Source organism: Somniosus microcephalus, chromosome 6 (genome assembly GCF_052327205.1).
Source record: "Somniosus microcephalus isolate GS21.2 chromosome 6, FLI_Smic_1.0, whole genome shotgun sequence".
Taxonomy (NCBI): Eukaryota; Metazoa; Chordata; class Chondrichthyes; order Squaliformes; family Somniosidae; genus Somniosus; species Somniosus microcephalus.
Window position 1 is genome coordinate 274,785,122 of NC_140992.1, and position 18,030 is coordinate 274,803,151.

An 18,030-nucleotide genomic window follows, 5' to 3' on the forward strand; every position below is an offset into this window, starting at 1 on the left:
TTCTTTGGTGAAACGTCGCGCCTTTTGTTATTTCTTGACCCAAAGGAGAGAACATGAGCAAAAAGGTTCCGTCGAAGCAAATCTAGCTGATCCATCATTTGCAGCTGAAACCACAGTCTGATTATCTTATTCTATTATCTGAAGTCCAGGAAATCACGAGATGGCTGCTGCCCTATCCAATGAGCTGAATGCAGTAACTAGGGTTTATTTTCAATCCCTGTGCTTATAGGGTTACACTTCAGTTAATAGGGAGCGAGAATTCACTTACAGGAATGGCAACTGACACAAACCAGTCAGTGTTGCCATGTTTGTCCATTAGTTTAGACCGATCTCCCTTGTCCATCAAACAATTACACATATTCAGTTTTTTTTAAATTTGTTCCCCCCCCGAATGTGGCCATCGCTGGCAAAGCCGGCAGTTATTGCCCATCACTAGTTGCCCCTTGAGAAGGTGGTGAGCCTTCTTCTTGAAACGCTGCAGTCCTGTGTGGTGATGGTGCTCCCACGGATGGTGTTAGATTGGGAATTCCGGGATATTGACCCAGCGGTATGGATATTTGTCAAAGTCGGGGTGGTGTGTGACTTGGGAGGGGAACTTGGAGGTGATGGCGTTCCCATGATATCGCTGCTCTTGTCCTTCTGACTGGTAGAGGTCACGGGGGAGGGAAGTGGTGTAGAAGTAACTTTTGTAAGTTACTGCAGTGCCTCCCGTATATCGTATGTATTCTTTGCTGGTGACGGAGGGGTGACCTTCAGTCTGGTAAACAATCGAGCAAACCACTAGTTGGTGTTGAGCTCCTTGAGTGTTGTTGCAGCTGCACCGTCCAGGCAAGCGGTGAGTAAAAGAACGAAAGAACTTGCATTTCTATAGCGCCTTTCACGACGTCCCACAGCCAATGAAGTACTTTTTGAAGTGTAGTCACTGTTGTAATGTAGGAAACGCGGCAGCCAATTTGCGAACAGCAAGCTCCCACAAACAGCAATGTGATAATGACCAGAGAATCTGTTTTAGTGATGTTGATTGAGGGATAAATATTGGCCCCAGGACACCGGGGAGAACTCCCCTGTTCTCCTTCGAAATAGTAGCCGTGGGATCTTTTACACCCACCCGAGAGATCAGACAGGGCCTCGGTTTAATGTCTCATCTGAAAGATGGCACCTCCGACAGAACAACGCTCCCTCGGTATTGCACTGGAGTGTTTGTCTTTTTGCGCTCCAGTCCCTGCAGTATTCCGTCCTGACTTGAGGCTTGATGGGAGGTGAGCCACTCATCACGGAGTAACCAGCCTCCGCCTTGCTCTTGTAGCCACAGTCTTTATGCTTGCTGGTCCAGTTCAACTTCTGGTCGAAGATAACCAATCCCCACCCCGCCAAGATGTTGACGGTGGGGCTGGGTCAAGGAGAGATCGTTAGTTTGTGTGGTTCCAGATGGTCATCACATGTGTAAGGGGTTTTCTCTCCGAGGTCGCAGAGGTTTCTCTCGCCAGAGGCCTCTCTCTCTCTTTTGCACAGTAAAACCTTGAGTGGTTCGACCCACTCACCCCTTAGATTCTAGACACTGGACTTAGGTGTAGGAACTACAATGCAGAGAAGACTCTTATAGACCAAGTTTAATGAATCAAAATGGAATTTTATTGCATATGGAAAAACAGATCAAATGCAAGCAGATAAGAGGGTACATGGGAGGGAAAAACAAATCAAAACAATACAGTACTAGCTAAAATAGATACAGGCATATTATACTTTACAAAAGTCATCATGAAATGGGGAAACACACGGAACATCGAGGGACAACAACTCATGTTAATTATACCCAAAATGACCACCCCCTTAAACCTAACTAGATCCGATTATGAAGAGCCAGAAACATGCTCACCAATCCCGTTGGAAAAGTATAGAGTTTTGAAACAGGTCTGCGTTTTGGTCCTTTCAGGCGTCCTGACTCCACGTGGTTCATGGAGCCCCAGCGAGCTGCGCCACACCTCTCTCCTGAGGTGGGGGTCGGGGACGGCTGGACACCGGCTGGCCTGGATGTCAGCGGGGTCGGGGATCGTCTGCTCGACCCCGGTCATAGGAGCCTCGGGCCAGCCCTCATTTTCCTGCAGCTTTCTTCTGTAGGTTTTATTTGTCTCTTCGGTAGGGCTATGGCCCTTTTCGTCTCGTCAACAGCCCGGGGTGGGTCAATGATCTCCCGATGTTTTACCCCGGGGCGGGACGCCGGCTCGAACCGTCTTCTTCTCTGAACTCCAGCTGCTATCGAAGATAACGGCTATTACCGAAGATCCCACGAAGATGATGAAGAAAGGAACCTCTCTCTTCCCAATATCTAAGCTGAAGCTTCCTTCTTTTTCCAATATCCCCGGTGTCTCCCAATTATACTTCTCAGCAGAAGCCCTTATCTCGCGCCAAATCAGGTTAGTCTTTTGTTTTAATTTTGGCGGGCTGGTTGCACAACGGGGTAGTTATTATATTTAAACTGCTTTTGGGATGGCCGGTGATGGCCATCTCTGGTCTGGAATGACCTGGCAATGTTTTAATGTCTTCTTGATGTCTTTAACGGGTCCGTGATGCATTATTTGTGAATATGGAACTGTTTCCCTTTGTCTGGGTAAACATTCAGATGGCCTTTATCTACAGGCCGATCTGACTGGATCTGCATCCAATCTTTATGTATATGTGGGTGTCTGGTTTTGTTCTCTCAGAAACGGCTTCCAGAACCTACTGTGGGTTGAATCCACAAAGCTGTCTGAGGACTGCAGGAGCCATTTTAAAATGTCCCAATAAGTTGGTCACGGGGTCTGGCGGCCATTTTGAATGCCCCTTTTTCCTAGGCTTCTTTTAAAACAGTCTTTAAAATCATGGCCTCTTCTGCCATTCGACCCTTATTAATACAATATCAATTTTGCGAATCTTACACATGGTCATCACCTGGCACCTATGTGGCGCAAGTGTACCTGCCATTTGTCAGCTCAAGCCTGGGCGCTCTCCACTTCTCCAGTAGGCTTCTCTGTTGCTCTGATGCTGTGGAATTTGCTGTCCAGTATAAAGAGGATGGATTCCACAATGCCAGATGTCTAAGGTCTTTGAGATCACGTGTAGCTGAACTGCTTCGATGAAATAAATCCTGCTTGAAACGGGCGTCAACCATCCAGAAGAAGAAAGTCTTCATTCATCAAGCCAAATTGATGGCTCCTGGAAGTAGTTTGGTGTTCACCGGTATCCATGGTGATGGAAGTTGGCAGAGTGGAAGAGGTGCACATCAGTAGGGTGACCTCATTGGCAAAGCTTGATTAATTGGTAGGACAGAAGGACGTTGACCTCTAGCTTCTGGGAACTAAGCCAATGAGCCTGGGTTCAACAAAGTAGATAATAAAGGAGTTCACTGCCCACTATATGAAATAGAAGTACTTACTTACTTCAGATCATCTTGTTTAATTGAGTACAGAGTGGAGTCTACCACATTATGTCAAGTCTAAAGATGATGGGGGCAAGGGTATGATTATGGCTTATGTGTCGGTGTTTGCCGATGACATTTATTGAAAATCTAATCACAAATATTTCCATATGACTAGGCAAGGAGCTAAGTTAATAAAAGAAACAATCTCCTCTTAAAAATCGTGGCTTCATGCTGTCTGATTATATACTTCAGAAATGTCAGGGCATTGCACATTGAAACCAAATTGACTGGTCCAAAAACCAGATGAATAACCTACTTAGATTTGCCACCCAGCAGGTCAGTTTGTGGATTGTTGAAGTGTCTTTGGGAGGAAATTGTTTCACTCTCTCAACAACAACTCACACTGGTGTAGCACCTTCAACATGTGGAGGGGTCACAAGGCATATTGGGAATAGACACAGTGTTGAGGGAGGGTTTTGGAGAGGGAACAATACAGTGGCTGGATGGGGGAATGGACAGTAAGATGGCTGGAAGGAGGAGTGGACAGTAAGGTGGCTGGATGGGGGAGTGGACAGTAAGGGGCTGGATGGAGGAGTGGACAGTAAGGGGGCTGGATGGAGGAGTGGACAGTAAGGGGGCTGGATGTAGGAGTGGACAGTAAGGGGGCTGGATGGAGGAGTGGACAGTAAGGGGGCTGGATAGAGGAGTGGACAGTAAGGGGGCTGGATGGAGGAGTGGGCAGTAAGGTGACTGGATGGAGGAGTGGACAGTAAGGGGGCTGGATGGAGGAGTGGACAGTAAGGGGGCTGGATAGAGGAGTGGACAGTAAGGGGGCTGGATGGAGGAGTGGGCAGTAAGGTGACTGGATTGAGGAGTGGTCAGTAAGGGGGCTGGATGGAGGAGTGGACAGTAAGGGGGCTGGATGGAGGAGTGGACAGTAAGGGGGCTGGATGGAGGAGTGGACAGTAAGGGGGCTGGATGGAGGAGTGGACAGTAAGGGGGCTGGATGGAGGAGTGGACAGTAAGGGAGCTGGATGGTGGAGTGGACAGTAAGGTGACTGGATGGGGGAGTGGACAGTAAGGTGACTGGATGGAGGAGTGGACAGTAAGGGGGCTGGATGGAGGAGTGGACAGTAAGGGGGCTGGATGGAGGAGTGGACAGTAAGGGGGCTGGATGGAGGAGTGGACAGTAAGGGGGCTGGATGGAGGAGTGGACAGTAAGGGGGCTGGATGGAGGAGTGGACAGTAAGGGGGCTGAATGGAGGAGTGGACAGTGAGGTGGCTGGATGGAGGAGTGGACAGTAAGGGGGCTGGATGGAGGAGTGGACAGTAAGGGGGCTGGATGGAGGAGTGGACAGTAAGGTGGCTGGATGGAGGAGTGGACAGTAAGGGGGCTGGATGGAGGAGTGGACAGTAAGGTGACTGGATGGAGGAGTGGACAGTAAGGTGGCTGGATGGAGGAGTGGGCAGTAAGGTGACTGGATGGAGGAGTGGACAGTAAGGTGGCTGGATGGAGGAGTGGACAGTAAGGGGGCTGGATGGAGGAGTGGACAGTAAGGGGGCTGGATGGAGGAGTGGTCAGTAAGGGGGCTGGATGGAGGAGTGGACAGTAAGGTGGCTGGATGGAGGAGTGGACAGTAAGGGGGCTGGATGGAGGAGTGGACAGTAAGGGGGCTGGATGGTGGAGTGGACAGTAAGGTGACTGGATGGAGGAGTGGACAGTAAGGTGACTGGATGGAGGAGTGGACAGTAAGGGGCTGGATGGAGGAGTGGACAGTAAGGGGGCTGGATGGAGGAGTGGACAGTAAGGTGGCTGGATGGAGGAGTGGACAGTAAGGTGACTGGATGGAGGAGTGGACAGTAAGGGGGCTGGATGGAGGAGTGGTCAGTAAGGGGGCTGGATGGAGGAGTGGACAGTAAGGTGGCTGGATGGAGGAGTGGACAGTAAGGGGGCTGGATGGAGGAGTGGACAGTGAGGTGGCTGGATGGAGGAGTGGACAGTAAGGGGGCTGGATGGAGGAGTGGACAGTGAGGTGGCTGGATGGAGGAGTGGACAGTAAGGTGACTGGATGGAGGAGTGGACAGTGAGGTGGCTGGATGGAGGAGTGGACAGTAAGGGGGCTGGATGGAGGAGTGGACAGTAAGGGGGCTGGATGGAGGAGTGGATAGTAAGCGGCTGGATGGAGGAGTGGACAGTAAGGTGGCTGGATGGAGGAGTGGACAGTAAGAGGGCTGGATGGAGGAGTGGACAGTAAGGGAGCTGGATGGAGGAGTGGACAGTAAGGTGGCTGGATGGAGGAGTGGACAGTAAGGTGACTGGATGGAGGAGTGGACAGTAAGGTGGCTGGATGGAGGAGTGGACATTAAGGGGGCTGGATGGAGGAGTGGGCAGTAAGGTGGCTGGATGGAGGAGTGGACATTAAGGGGGCTGGATGGAGGAGTGGACAGTAAGGGGGCTGGATAGAGGAGTGGACAGTAAGGTGACTGGATGGAGGAGTGGGCAGTAAGGTGGCTGGATGGAGGAGTGGACAGTAAGGTGGCTGGATGGAGGAGTGGACATTAAGGGGGCTGGATGGAGGAGTGGACAGTAAGGGGGCTGGATGAAGGAGTGGACAGTAAGGGGGCTGGATGGAGGAGTGGACGGTAAGGGGACTGGATGGAGGAGTGGACAGTAAGGTGACTGGATGGAGGAGTGGACGGTAAGGGGACTGGATGGAGGAGTGGACAGTAAGGTGGCTGGATGGAGGAGTGGACAGTAAGGGGCTGGATGGAGGAGTGGACAGTAAGGTGACTGGATGGAGGAGTGGACAGTAAGGTGGCTGGATGGAGGAGTGGACAGTAAGGGGCTGGATGGAGGAGTGGACAGTAAGCGGCTGGATGGAGGAGTGGACAGTAAGGGGACTGGATGGAGGAGTGGACAGTAAGGGGACTGGATGGAGGAGTGGACAGTAAGGTGACTGGATGGAGGAGTGGACAGTAAGGGGCTGGATGGAGGAGTGGACAGTAAGGGGACTGGATGGAGGAGTGGACAGTAAGGGGGCTGGATGGAGGAGTGGACAGTAAGGGGGCTGGATGGAGGAGTGGACAGTAAGGGGGCTGGATGGAGGAGTGGACAGTAAGGGAGCTGGATGGAGGAGTGGACAGTAAGGTGACTGGATTGAGGAGTGGACAGTAAGGTGATTGGATGGAGGAGTGGGCAGTAAGGTGGCTGGATGGAGGAGTGGACATTAAGGGGGCTGGATGGAGGAGTGGACAGTAAGGGGGCTGGATAGAGGAGTGGACAGTAAGGTGACTGGATGGAGGAGTGGGCAGTAAGGTGGCTGGATGGAGGAGTGGACAGTAAGGTGGCTGGATGGAGGAGTGGACATTAAGGGGGCTGGATGGAGGAGTGGACAGTAAGGGGGCTGGATGGAGGAGTGGACAGTAAAGGGGCTGGATGGAGGAGTGGACAGTAAGGTGGCTGGATGGAGGAGTGGACAGTAAGGGGGCTGGATGGAGGAGTGGACAGTAAGGGGGCTGGATGGAGGAGTGGACAGTAAGGGGACTGGATGGAGGAGTGGACAGTAAAGGGGCTGGATGGAGGAGTGGACAGTAAGGTGACTGGATGGAGGAGTGGACAGTAAGGGGGCTGGATGGAGGAGTGGACAGTAAGGGGGCTGGATGGAGGAGTGGACAGTAAGAGGGCTGGATGGAGGAGTGGACAGTAAGGGGGCTGGATGGAGGAGTGGACAGTAAGGGGGCTGGATGGAGGAGTGGACATTAAGGGGGCTGGATGGAGGAGTGGACAGTAAGGAGGCTGGATGGAGGAGTGGACAGTAAAGGGGCTGGATGGAGGAGTGGACAGTAAGGTGGCTGGATGGAGGAGTGGACAGTAAGGGGGCTGGATGGAGGAGTGGACAGTAAAGGGGCTGGATGGAGGAGTGGACAGTAAGGTGGCTGGATGGAGGAGTGGACAGTAAGGGGGCTGGATGGAGGAGTGGACAGTAAGGGGGCTGGATGGAGGAGTGGACAGTAAGGGGGCTGGATGGAGGAGTGGACAGTAAGGGGGCTGGATGGAGGAGTGGACAGTAAGGGGGCTGGATGGAGGAGTGGACAGTAAAGGGGCTGGATGGAGGAGTGGACAGTAAGGTGGCTGGATGGAGGAGTGGACAGTAAGGGGGCTGGATGGAGGAGTGGACAGTAAGGGGGCTGGATGGAGGAGTGGACAGTAAGGGGGCTGGATGGAGGAGTGGACAGTAAGGGGGCTGAATGGAGGAGTGGACAGTAATGGGGCTGGATGGAGGAGTGGACAGTAAGGGGGCTGGATGGAGGAGTGGACAGTAATGGGGCTGGATGGAGGAGTGGACAGTAATGGGGCTGGATGGAGGAGTGGACAGTAAGGGGGCTGGATGGAGGAGTGGACAGTAAGCAGGTGTTGGGGATGAGCAATTGTTGAAAGAATTGCTCAACAATATTGATCAATGGTGTATGTAAGACAGATTTTTACGGGGCTTTGAGGATGGGAAGGGATGCAGTAAAGCAAAGGATTTTGGGAAGAGAAACTCCAGAGTCCAGGAATGTGACGACTGAAGCCAGTGCCACTGAAGTTAGACAAGATTGGGGCAAGGAGCCAAGTGCAGGGGCTGGGATAGAGGACTGGAGGAGGTTGCTGAGGGGGGATGTGAGGACCAGTCTTTGGTGACAGGCACTTAATAGTTCACAAAACAAGCTCGATTGCTACTTGGCCCTAAACCGACAATACACCATGGCTGAATACCTGACCATGGTAAAAGATAGCAAATTGAGAAAAACCTTGACTATGTACAGACTTAGTGAGCATAGCCTGGCCATCGAAAAAGGCAGACACAGACAGACCTGGCTGCCAAGAGAGGACAGGATATGCTCTCACTGCAGTCAGGGAGTGGTGGAGACAGAGATGCACTTCCTCACAGCTTGTGGAAAGTATCAGGGCATAAAGGGGAATTTCTACCCAAAATTCACAAAAATATGTCCTGAATTCAAAAATTTGAATGTCAACCAAAAACTCCCATATCTATTAGGGGAACAGAGAAATTGTGTAACTTTAGCGGCAAACTATGTTACAGCTTGCCATAAACAGAGGGACAACCATTAAATCTAAGAAAAGAGTATATACATATTATATGAGTGTATATTTATACACACAGGGATATATCTGTTTATACACTGTATGGATAGATCTGTGTTTATGTGTTCAACCATAAATGTTTTTTTCAGTGCTTTGGCAACATAAGATGTACCTTGTCATGCCAATAAAGCAACTTGAATTGAATTGAATTGAAATTGATATAATTGTCACTGAATTCAGGCTGAGCAATGGATTAATCAATTCTCTCAAGAATCACAGAACTTACACCTTTCATGTCGATGATTCTGCCAGTGCCATTTACACTTCATTGAGAGTCATCCTTTGTTTCTTTACTTGTCCCATTACCCTCTCCTTTTGCCTGGCACCATCATCCCTTTTGTCACTCAATCTCTCCTGCCTTCCACCCTATCACAGACCTTCCCTTTGGTTCTTTCCTCCCACCAACCCCCCCCGCTTTCCCTGCTCCTACACTTGCTTAAAAATCTGTTCCATCTCCAACTTTTTCCAGTTCTGACGAAGGGTCATCGACCTGAAACATTGACTCTGTTTCTCTCTCCACAGATGCTGCCTGACCCGCTGAGTGTTTCCAGCATTTTACTGCTTTTATTACTCTTTTCCTCCCTATGGTTTTTGAATGTAAAGAATAAGGAAATAATTTTTGTATTTATGAAGCACCTTACCACTAATGCTCCTTCTAAGATGCGCAGCCGTGCAGTAATGGGAAGGTCCCGTGCAGGCAGCTCACTGGCTTCCCCGTTGTAAAGACCACGCAAGAATGCAAAATGGAACAAAGTGCAGCTTAAAGGGAACATTACAGTGTCAGCCATGGCTCAGTGGGTCGCACTCTCTCTCGCCTCTGAGTCAGAAGTTTGTGGGTTCAAGTCCCACTCCAGAGACTTGAGCACATAAAGCTAGGCTGACACTCCAGGACAGTGCTGAGGGAGTGCCGCACTGTCGGAAGTGCCGTCTTTCAGGTGAGACGTTAAACCGAGACCCCGTCTGCTCTCTCAGGTGGATGTAAAAGATCCCATGGCACTATTTTGAAGAAGAGCAGGGGATTTATCCTTGGTTATCCCTCAATCAACATAACAAACACAGATGATCTGGTCATTATCACATTGCTGTTTGTGGGAGCTTGCTGTGTGCAAATTGGCTGCTGCGTTTCCCGCATCACAACAGTGACTACACTTCAACATGTACTTCATTGACTGTAAGGTGTTTTGAGACGTCCGGTGGTCGTGAAAGGCGCTGGAGAAATGTAAGTCTTTCTTTATTACCACACGGAAATGTCTCCAAGCATTTCACACAGTGAGTTGTTTTTGGAAGAGCGCCTGCACGCAGAGGAATGCAGCAGCCGGTCTGTACGAACAACGTCCTGTGAACAGCCACGGTGGAAGAGAATGAGCTGTTTTTGGCAATATTGGTTCGAGGTATTAGCTGAGGAAGCAGTGTTGACCACAACCTGAGGAGAAGTCCCTGTTCTTCTTTGAATATCTCCAATGCCCGCTGGGTTAGTTTCAATTGCCGAAGGGGGATCGGAGAGGACTTCCCTGATTTACTTTTTTCCAAAATTTGGCCTGTGGTTTCAAACCTGAGGTTTTTTTTTACCTTTCCCAGGAGATGGCCTGGTTTTTGGGTGGGGTGGGGAGTCTGTATACTGTAACGCACAAAGGAAACACATGCATTTATATAAAGCCTGGTACAACCTCAGGGCGTCCCACAGCATTTACAGCCAATAAAGTACTTTTTAAAGTGTAGTTGCTGTTATAATGTACGAAATACAGCAGCCAATTTGCGCACAGCAAGGTCCCAAAAACAGCAATGTGATAATGACCGGATAATCTGTTTTATACTGATGCTGGCTGAGGGATAAACATTGGCCAGGACTCCACTGCTCTTCTTTCAAATAGTGCCATGGCATCTTTTATGTCCACCTGAGAGAGTAGACCGGGTCTCGGTTTAACATCTCAGCTGAAAGACGGCACCTCCGACAATGCACCGCTCCCTCAGTACTGCCCCTCCGACAGTGCGGCACTCCCTCAGTACTACCCCTCCGACAGTGCAGCGCTCCCTCAGTACTGCCCCTCCGACAGTGCGGCGCTCCCTCAGTACTGCCCCTCCGACAGTGCTGTGCTCCCTCAGTACTGCCCCTCCAGCAGTGCGGCGCTCCCTCAGCACTGCCCCTCCAACAGTGCGGCGCTCCCTCAGTACTGCCCCTCCGACAGTGCGGCGCTCCCTCAGTGCTGCCCCTCCGACAGTGCAGCGCACCCTCAGTACTGCCCCTCTGATAGTGCGGCGCTCCCTCAGTACCGCCCCTCCGACAGTGCTGTGCTCCCTCAGTACAGCCCCTCCAACAGTGCGGCGCTCCCTCAGTACTGCCCCTCCGACAGTGCGGCGCTCCCTCAGTACTGCCTCTCCGACAGTGCAGCGCACCCTCAGTACTGCCCCTCCGACAGTGCGGAGCTCCCTCAGTACTGCCTCTCCGACAGTGCAGCGCACCCTCAGTACTGCCCCTCCGACAGTGCAGCGCACCCTCAGTACTGCCCCTCCGACAGTGTGGTGCACCCTCAGTACTGCCCCCCCAACAATGCGGAGCTCCCTCAGTACTGCCCCCCGACAGTGCAGCGCACCCTCAGTACTGCCCCTCCGACAGTGCAGTGTCCCTCAGTACTGCCCCTCTGACAGTGCAGTGCTCCCTCAGTACTGCCCCTCCGACAGTGCAGCGCACCCTCAGTACTGCCCCTCCGACAGTGCGGCGCTCCCTCAGTACTGCCCCTCCGACAGTGCGACGCTCTGCTCAGTACCGCCCCTCCGACAGTGCGGCGCTCCCTCAGTACTGCCCCTCCGACAGTGCGGAGCTCCCTCAGTACTGCCCCTCCGACAGTGCAGCGCTCCCTCAGTACTGCCCCTCCGACAGTGCGGCACTCCCTCAGTACTGCCCCTCCGACAGTGCGGCGCTCCCTCAGTACTGCCCCCCCGACAGTGCTGTGCTCCCTCAGTACTGCCCCTCCAACAGTGCGGCGCTCCCTCAGCACTGCCCCTCCAACAGTGCGGCACTCCCTCAGTACTGCCCCTCCGACAGTGCGGCGCTCCCTCAGTACTGACCCTCCGACAGTGCGGCACTCCCTCAGTACTGCCCCTCCGACAGTGCGGCGCTCCCTCAGTACTGCCCCTCCGACAGTGCAGTGCACCCTCAGTACTGCCCCACTGACAGTGCGGTGCTCCCTCAGTACCGCCCCTCCGACAGTGCTGTGCTCCCTCAGTACTGCCCCTCCAACAGTGCGGCGCTCCCTCAGTACTGCCCCTCCGACAGTGCGGCGCTCCCTCAGTACTGCCCCTCCGACAGTGCGGAGCTCCCTCAGTGCTGCCCCTCCGACAGTGCAGCGCACCCTCAGTACTGCCCCTCCGACAGTGTGGTGCACCCTCAGTACTGCCCCCCCGACAATGCGGAGCTCCCTCAGTACTGCCCCCCGACAGTGCAGCGCACCCTCAGTACTGCCCCTCCGACAGTGCAGTGTCCCTCAGTACTGCCCCTCTGACAGTGCAGTGCTCCCTCAGTACTGCCCCTCCGACAGTGCAGCGCACCCTCAGTACTGCCCCTCCGACAGTGCGGAGCTCCCTCAGTGCTGCCCCTCCGACAGTGCGACGCTCTACTCAGTACCGCCGCTCCGACAGTGCGGCGCTCCCTCAGTACTGCCCCACCGACAGTGCGGAGCTCCCTCAGGACTGCCCCTCCGACAGTGCAGCGCACCCTCAGTACTGCCCCTCCGACAGTGCAGCGCACCCTCAGTACTGCCCCTCCGACAGTGCGGTGCACCCTCAGTACTGCCCCTCCGACAATGCGGAGCTCCCTCAGTACTGCCCCTCCGACAGTGCAGCGCGCCGTCAGTACTGCCCCTCCGACAGTGCGGAGCTCCCTCAGTACTGCACCTCCGACAGTGCGGTGCTCCCTCAGTACTGCACCTCCGACAGTGCGGTGCTCCCTCATTACTGCCCCTCCGACAGTGCAGCGCACCCTCAGTACTGACCCGCCGACAGTGCGGCGCTCCCTCAGTACTGCCCCTCCGACAGTGCTGCGCTCCCTCAGGACTGCCCCTCCGACAGTGTGGCGCTCCCTCAGTACTGCCCCTCTGACAGTGCGGCGCTCCCTCAGTACTACGCCTCCGACAGTGCGGCGCTCCCTCAGTACTGCCCCTCTGACAGTGCAGCGCACCCTCAGTACTGACACTCCGACAGTGCGGCGCTCCCTCATTACTGCCCCTCCGACAGTGCGGCCCTCCCTCAGTGCTGCCCCTCCAACAGTGCGGCGCTCCTTCAGTACTGCCCCTCCGACAGTGTGGCGCTCCCTCAGTACTAACCCTCCGACAGTGCGGCGCTCCCTCAATACTGACCCTCCGACAGTGCGACGCTTCCTCAGTACTGACCCTCCAGCAGTTCGGTGTTCCCTCAGTACTGCCCCTCCGACAGTGCAGTGCCCCCTCAGTTCTGCCCCTCCGACATTGCAGCACTCCCTCAGTACTGCCCCTCTGACAGTGCGGCCCTCCCTCAGTACTGCCCCTCTGACAGTGCACGCTCCCTCAGTACTGCCCCTCCGACATTGCAGCACTCCCTCAGTACTGCCCCTCTGACAGTGCACGCTCCCTCAGTACTGCCCCTCTGACAGTGCACGCTCCCTCAGTACTGCCCCTCCGACAGTGCAGCACTCCCTCAGTACTGACTCTCCGACAGTGTAGCGCTCCCTCAGTACTGCCCCTCCGACAGTGCAGCGCTCCCTCAGCACTGCCACTCTGACAGTGCAGCGCTCCCTCAGTACTGCCCCTCTGACAGTGCACGCTCCCTCAGTACTGCCCCTCTGACAGTGCGGTGCTCCCTCAGCACTGCCCCTCCGACAGTGCAGCGCACCCTCAGTACTGCCCCTCCGACATTGCAGCACTCCCTCAGCACTGCCCCTCCGACAGTGCGGCGCTCCCTCAGTACTGCCCCTCTGACAGTGCGGCGCTCCCTCAGTACAGCCCCTCCGACAGTGCGCCGCTCCCTCAGTACTGCCTCTCCGACAGTGCGGCGCTCCCTCAGTACTGCCCCTCCGACAGTGCGGTGCTCCCCCAGTACTGCCCCTCCGACAGTGCGGCGCTCCCTCAGTACTGCCCCTCCGACAGTGCGGCGCTCCTTCAGCACTGCCCCTCCGACAGTGCGGCGCTCCCTCAGTACTGCCCCTCCGACAGTGCGGTGCTCCCTCAGTACTGCCCCTCCGACAGTGCGGCGCTCCCTCAGTACTGCCCCTCCGACAGTGCGGCGCTCCCTCAGCACTGCCCCTTCGACAGTGCGGCGCTCCCTCAGCACTGCCCCTCCGACAGTGCGGTTCTCCCTCAGTACTGCCCCTCCGACAGTGCGGCGCTCCCTCAGTACTGCCCCTCCGACAGTGCGGCGCTCCCTCAGCACTGCCCCTCCGACAGTGCAGTGCTCCCTCAGTACTGCGCCTCCGACAGTGCGGTGCTCCCTCAGTGCTGCCCCTCCGACAGTGCAGCGCACCCTCAGTACTGACCCTCCGACAGTGTGGCGCTCCCTCAGTACTGCCCCTCTGACAGTGCGGCGCTCCCTCAGTACTACGCCTCCGACAGTGCGGCGCTCCCTCAGTACTGCCCCTCTGACAGTGCAGCGCACCCTCAGTACTGACCCTCCAACAGTGCGGCCCTCCCTCAGTGCTGCCCCTCCAACAGTGCGGCGCTCCTTCAGTACTGCCCCTCCGACAGTGTGGCGCTCCCTCAGTACTAACCCTCCGACAGTGCGGCGCTCCCTCAATACTGACCCTCCGACAGTGCGACGCTTCCTCAGTACTGACCCTCCAGCAGTTCGGTGTTCCCTCAGTACTGCCCCTCCGACAGTGCAGTGCCCCCTCAGTACTACCCTTCCGACAGTGCTGTGCTCCCTCAGTACTGCCCCTCCGACAGTGAACCGATGCCCTCAGTACTGCCCCTCCGCCAGTGCAGCGCTCCCTCAGTACTGCCCCTCCGACAGTGCAGCGCTCCCTCAATATTGCCTCTCCGACAGTGCAACGCTCCCTCAGCACTGACTCTCCGACAGTGTAGCGCTCCCTCAGTACTGCCCCTCCGACAGTGCTGCACTCCCTCAGTACTGCCCCTCTGACAGTGCCGCACTCCCTCAGTACTGCCCCCTCTGCCAGTGCAGCGCTCCCTCAGTACTGCCCCACCGACAGTGCGGTGCTCCTTCAGTACTGCACCTCTGACAGTGCAGCGCTCCCTCAGTACTGCCCCGCCGACAGTGCAGCGCTCCCTCAGTACTGCCACTCTGACAGTGCAGCGCTCCCTCAGTAATGCCCCTCTGACAGTGCACGCTCCCTCAGTACTGCCCCTCTGACAGTGCGGTGCTCCCTCAGCACTGCCCCTCCGACAGTGCGGCGCTCCCTCAGTACTGCCCCTCCGACATTGCAGCACTCCCTCAGCACTGCCCATCCGACAGTGCGGCGCTCCCTCAGTACTGCCCCTCCGACAGTGCGGCGCTCCCTCAGTACTGCCCCTCCGACAGTGCGCCGCTCCCTCAGTACTGCCCCTCCGACAGTGCGGCGCTCCCTCAGTACTGCCCCTCCGACAGTGCGGTGCTCCCTCTGTACTGCCCCTCCGACAGTGCGGCGCTCCCTCAGTACTGCCCCTCCGACAGTGCGGCGCTCCCTCAGTACTGCCCCTCCGACAGTGCGGCACTCCCTCAGTACTGCCCCTCCGACAGTGCGGCGCTCCCTCAGTACTGCCCCTCCAACAGTGCGGCGCTCCCTCAGTACTGATCCTCCGACAGTGCGGCACTCCCTCAGTACTGCCCCTCCGACAGTGCGGCGCTCCCTCAGTACTGCCCCTCCGACAGTGCAGCGCACCCTCAGTACTGCCCCTCTGACAGTGCGGTGCTCCCTCAGTACCGCCCCTCCGACAGTGCTGTGCTCCCTCAGTACTGCCCCTCCAACAGTGCGGCGCTCCCTCAGTACTGCCCCTCCGACAGTGCGGCGCTCCCTCAGTACTGCCCCTCCGACAGTGCGGAGCTCCCTCAGTGCTGCCCCTCCGACAGTGCAGCGCACCCTCAGTACTGCCCCTCCGACAGTGTGATGCACCCTCAGTACTGCCCCCCCGACAATGCGGAGCTCCCTCAGTACTGCCCCCCGACAGTGCAGCGCACCCTCAGTACTGCCCCTCCGACAGTGCAGTGTCCCTCAGTACTGCCCCTCTGACAGTGCAGTGCTCCCTCAGTACTGCCCCTCCGACAGTGCAGCGCACCCTCAGTACTGCCCCTCCGACAGTGCGGAGCTCCCTCAGTGCTGCCCCTCCGACAGTGCGACGCTCTACTCAGTACCGCCCCTCCGACAGTGCGGCGCTCCCTCAGTACTGCCCCTCCGACAGTGCGGAGCTCCCTCAGTACTGCCCCTCCGACAGTGCAGCGCACCCTCAGTACTGCCCCTCCAACAGTGCAGCGCACCCTCAGTACTGCCCCTCCAACAGTGCGGTGCACCCTCAGTACTGCCCCTCCGACAATGCGGAGCTCCCTCAGTACTGCCCCTCCGACAGTGCAGCGCGCCCTCAGTACTGCCCCTCCGACAGTGCGGAGCTCCCTCAGTACTGCACCTCCGACAGTGCGGTGCTCCCTCATTACTGCCCCTCCGACAGTGCAGCGCACCCTCAGTACTGACCCACCGACAGTGCGGCGCTCCCTCAGTACTGCCCCTCCGACAGTGCGGTGCTCCCTCAGTACTGCACCTCCGACAGTGCGGTGCTCCCTCATTACTGCCCCTCCGACAGTGCAGCGCACCCTCAGTACTGACCCTCCGACAGTGCGGCGCTCCCTCAGTACTGCCCCTCCGACAGTGCTGCGCTCCCTCAGGACTGCCCCTCCGACAGTGTGGCGCTCCCTCAGTACTGCCCCTCTGACAGTGCGGCGCTCCCTCAGTACTACGCCTCCAACAGTGCGGCGCTCCCTCAGTACTGCCCCTCTGACAGTGCAGCGCACCCTCAGTACTGACACTCCGACAGTGCGGCGCTCCCTCATTACTGCCCCTCCGACAGTGCGGCCCTCCCTCAGTACTGCCCCTCCGACAGTGCAGTGCCCCCTCAGTACTGCCCCTCCGACATTGCAGCACTCCCTCAGTACTGCCCCTCTGACAGTGCGGCCCTCCCTCAGTACTGCCCCTCTGACAGTGCACGCTCCCTCAGCACTGCCCCTCCGACAGTGCAGCACTCCCTCAGTACTGCCCCTCCGACATTGCAGCACTCCCTCAGTACTGCCCCTCTGACAGTGCACGCTCCCTCAGTACTGCCCCTCTGACAGTGCACGCTCCCTCAGTACTGCCCCTCCGACAGTGCAGCACTCCCTCAGTACTGACTCTCCGACAGTGTAGCGCTCCCTCAGTACTGCCCCTCCGACAGTGCAGCGCTCCCTCAGCACTGCCACTCTGACAGTGCAGCGCTCCCTCAGTACTGCCCCTCTGACAGTGCACGCTCCCTCAGTACAGCCCCTCTGACAGTGCGGTGCTCCCTCAGCACTGCCCCTCCGACAGTGCAGCGCACCCTCAGTACTGCCCCTCCGACATTGCAGCACTCCCTCAGCACTGCCCCTCCGACAGTGCGGCGCTCCCTCAGTACTGCCCCTCTGACAGTGCGGCGCTCCCTCAGTACAGCCCCTCCGACAGTGCACCGCTCCCTCAGTACTGCCTCTCCGACAGTGCGGCGCTCCCTCAGTACTGCCCCTCCGACAGAGCGGTGCTCCCCCAGTACTGCCCCTCCGACAGTGCGGCGCTCCCTCAGTACTGCCCCTCCGACAGTGCGGCGCTCCCTCAGCACTGCCCCTCCGACAGTGCGGCGCTCCCTCAGTACTGCCCCTCCGACAGTGCGGTGCTCCCTCAGTACTGCCCCTCCGACAGTGCGGCGCTCCCTCAGTACTGCCCCTCCGACAGTGCGGCGCTCCCTCAGCACTGCCCCTCCGACAGTGCGGCGCTCCCTCAGCACTGCCCCTCCGACAGTGCGGCGCTCCCTCAGTGCTGCCCCTCCGACAGTGCAGCGCACCCTCAGTACTGACCCTCCGAGAGTGCGGCGCACCCTCAGTACTGCCCCTCCGACAGTGCTGCCCTCCCTCAGTACTACGCCTCCGACAGTGCGGCGCTCCCTCAGTACTGCCCCTCTGACAGTGCAGCGCACCCTCAGTACTGACCCTCCAACAGTGCGGCCCTCCCTCAGTGCTGCCCCTCCAACAGTGCGGCGCTCCTTCAGTACTGCCCCTCCGACAGTGTGGCGCTCCCTCAGTACTAACCCTCCGAAAGTGCGGCGCTCCCTCAATACTGACCCTCCGACAGTGCGACGCTTCCTCAGTACTGACCCTCCAGCAGTTCGGTGTTCCCTCAGTACTGCCCCTCCGACAGTGCAGTGCCCCCTCAGTACTACCCTTCCGACAGTGCTGTGCTCCCTCAGTACTGCCCCTCCGACAGTGAACCGATCCCTCAGTACTGCCTCTCCAACAGTGCGGCGGTCCCTCAATA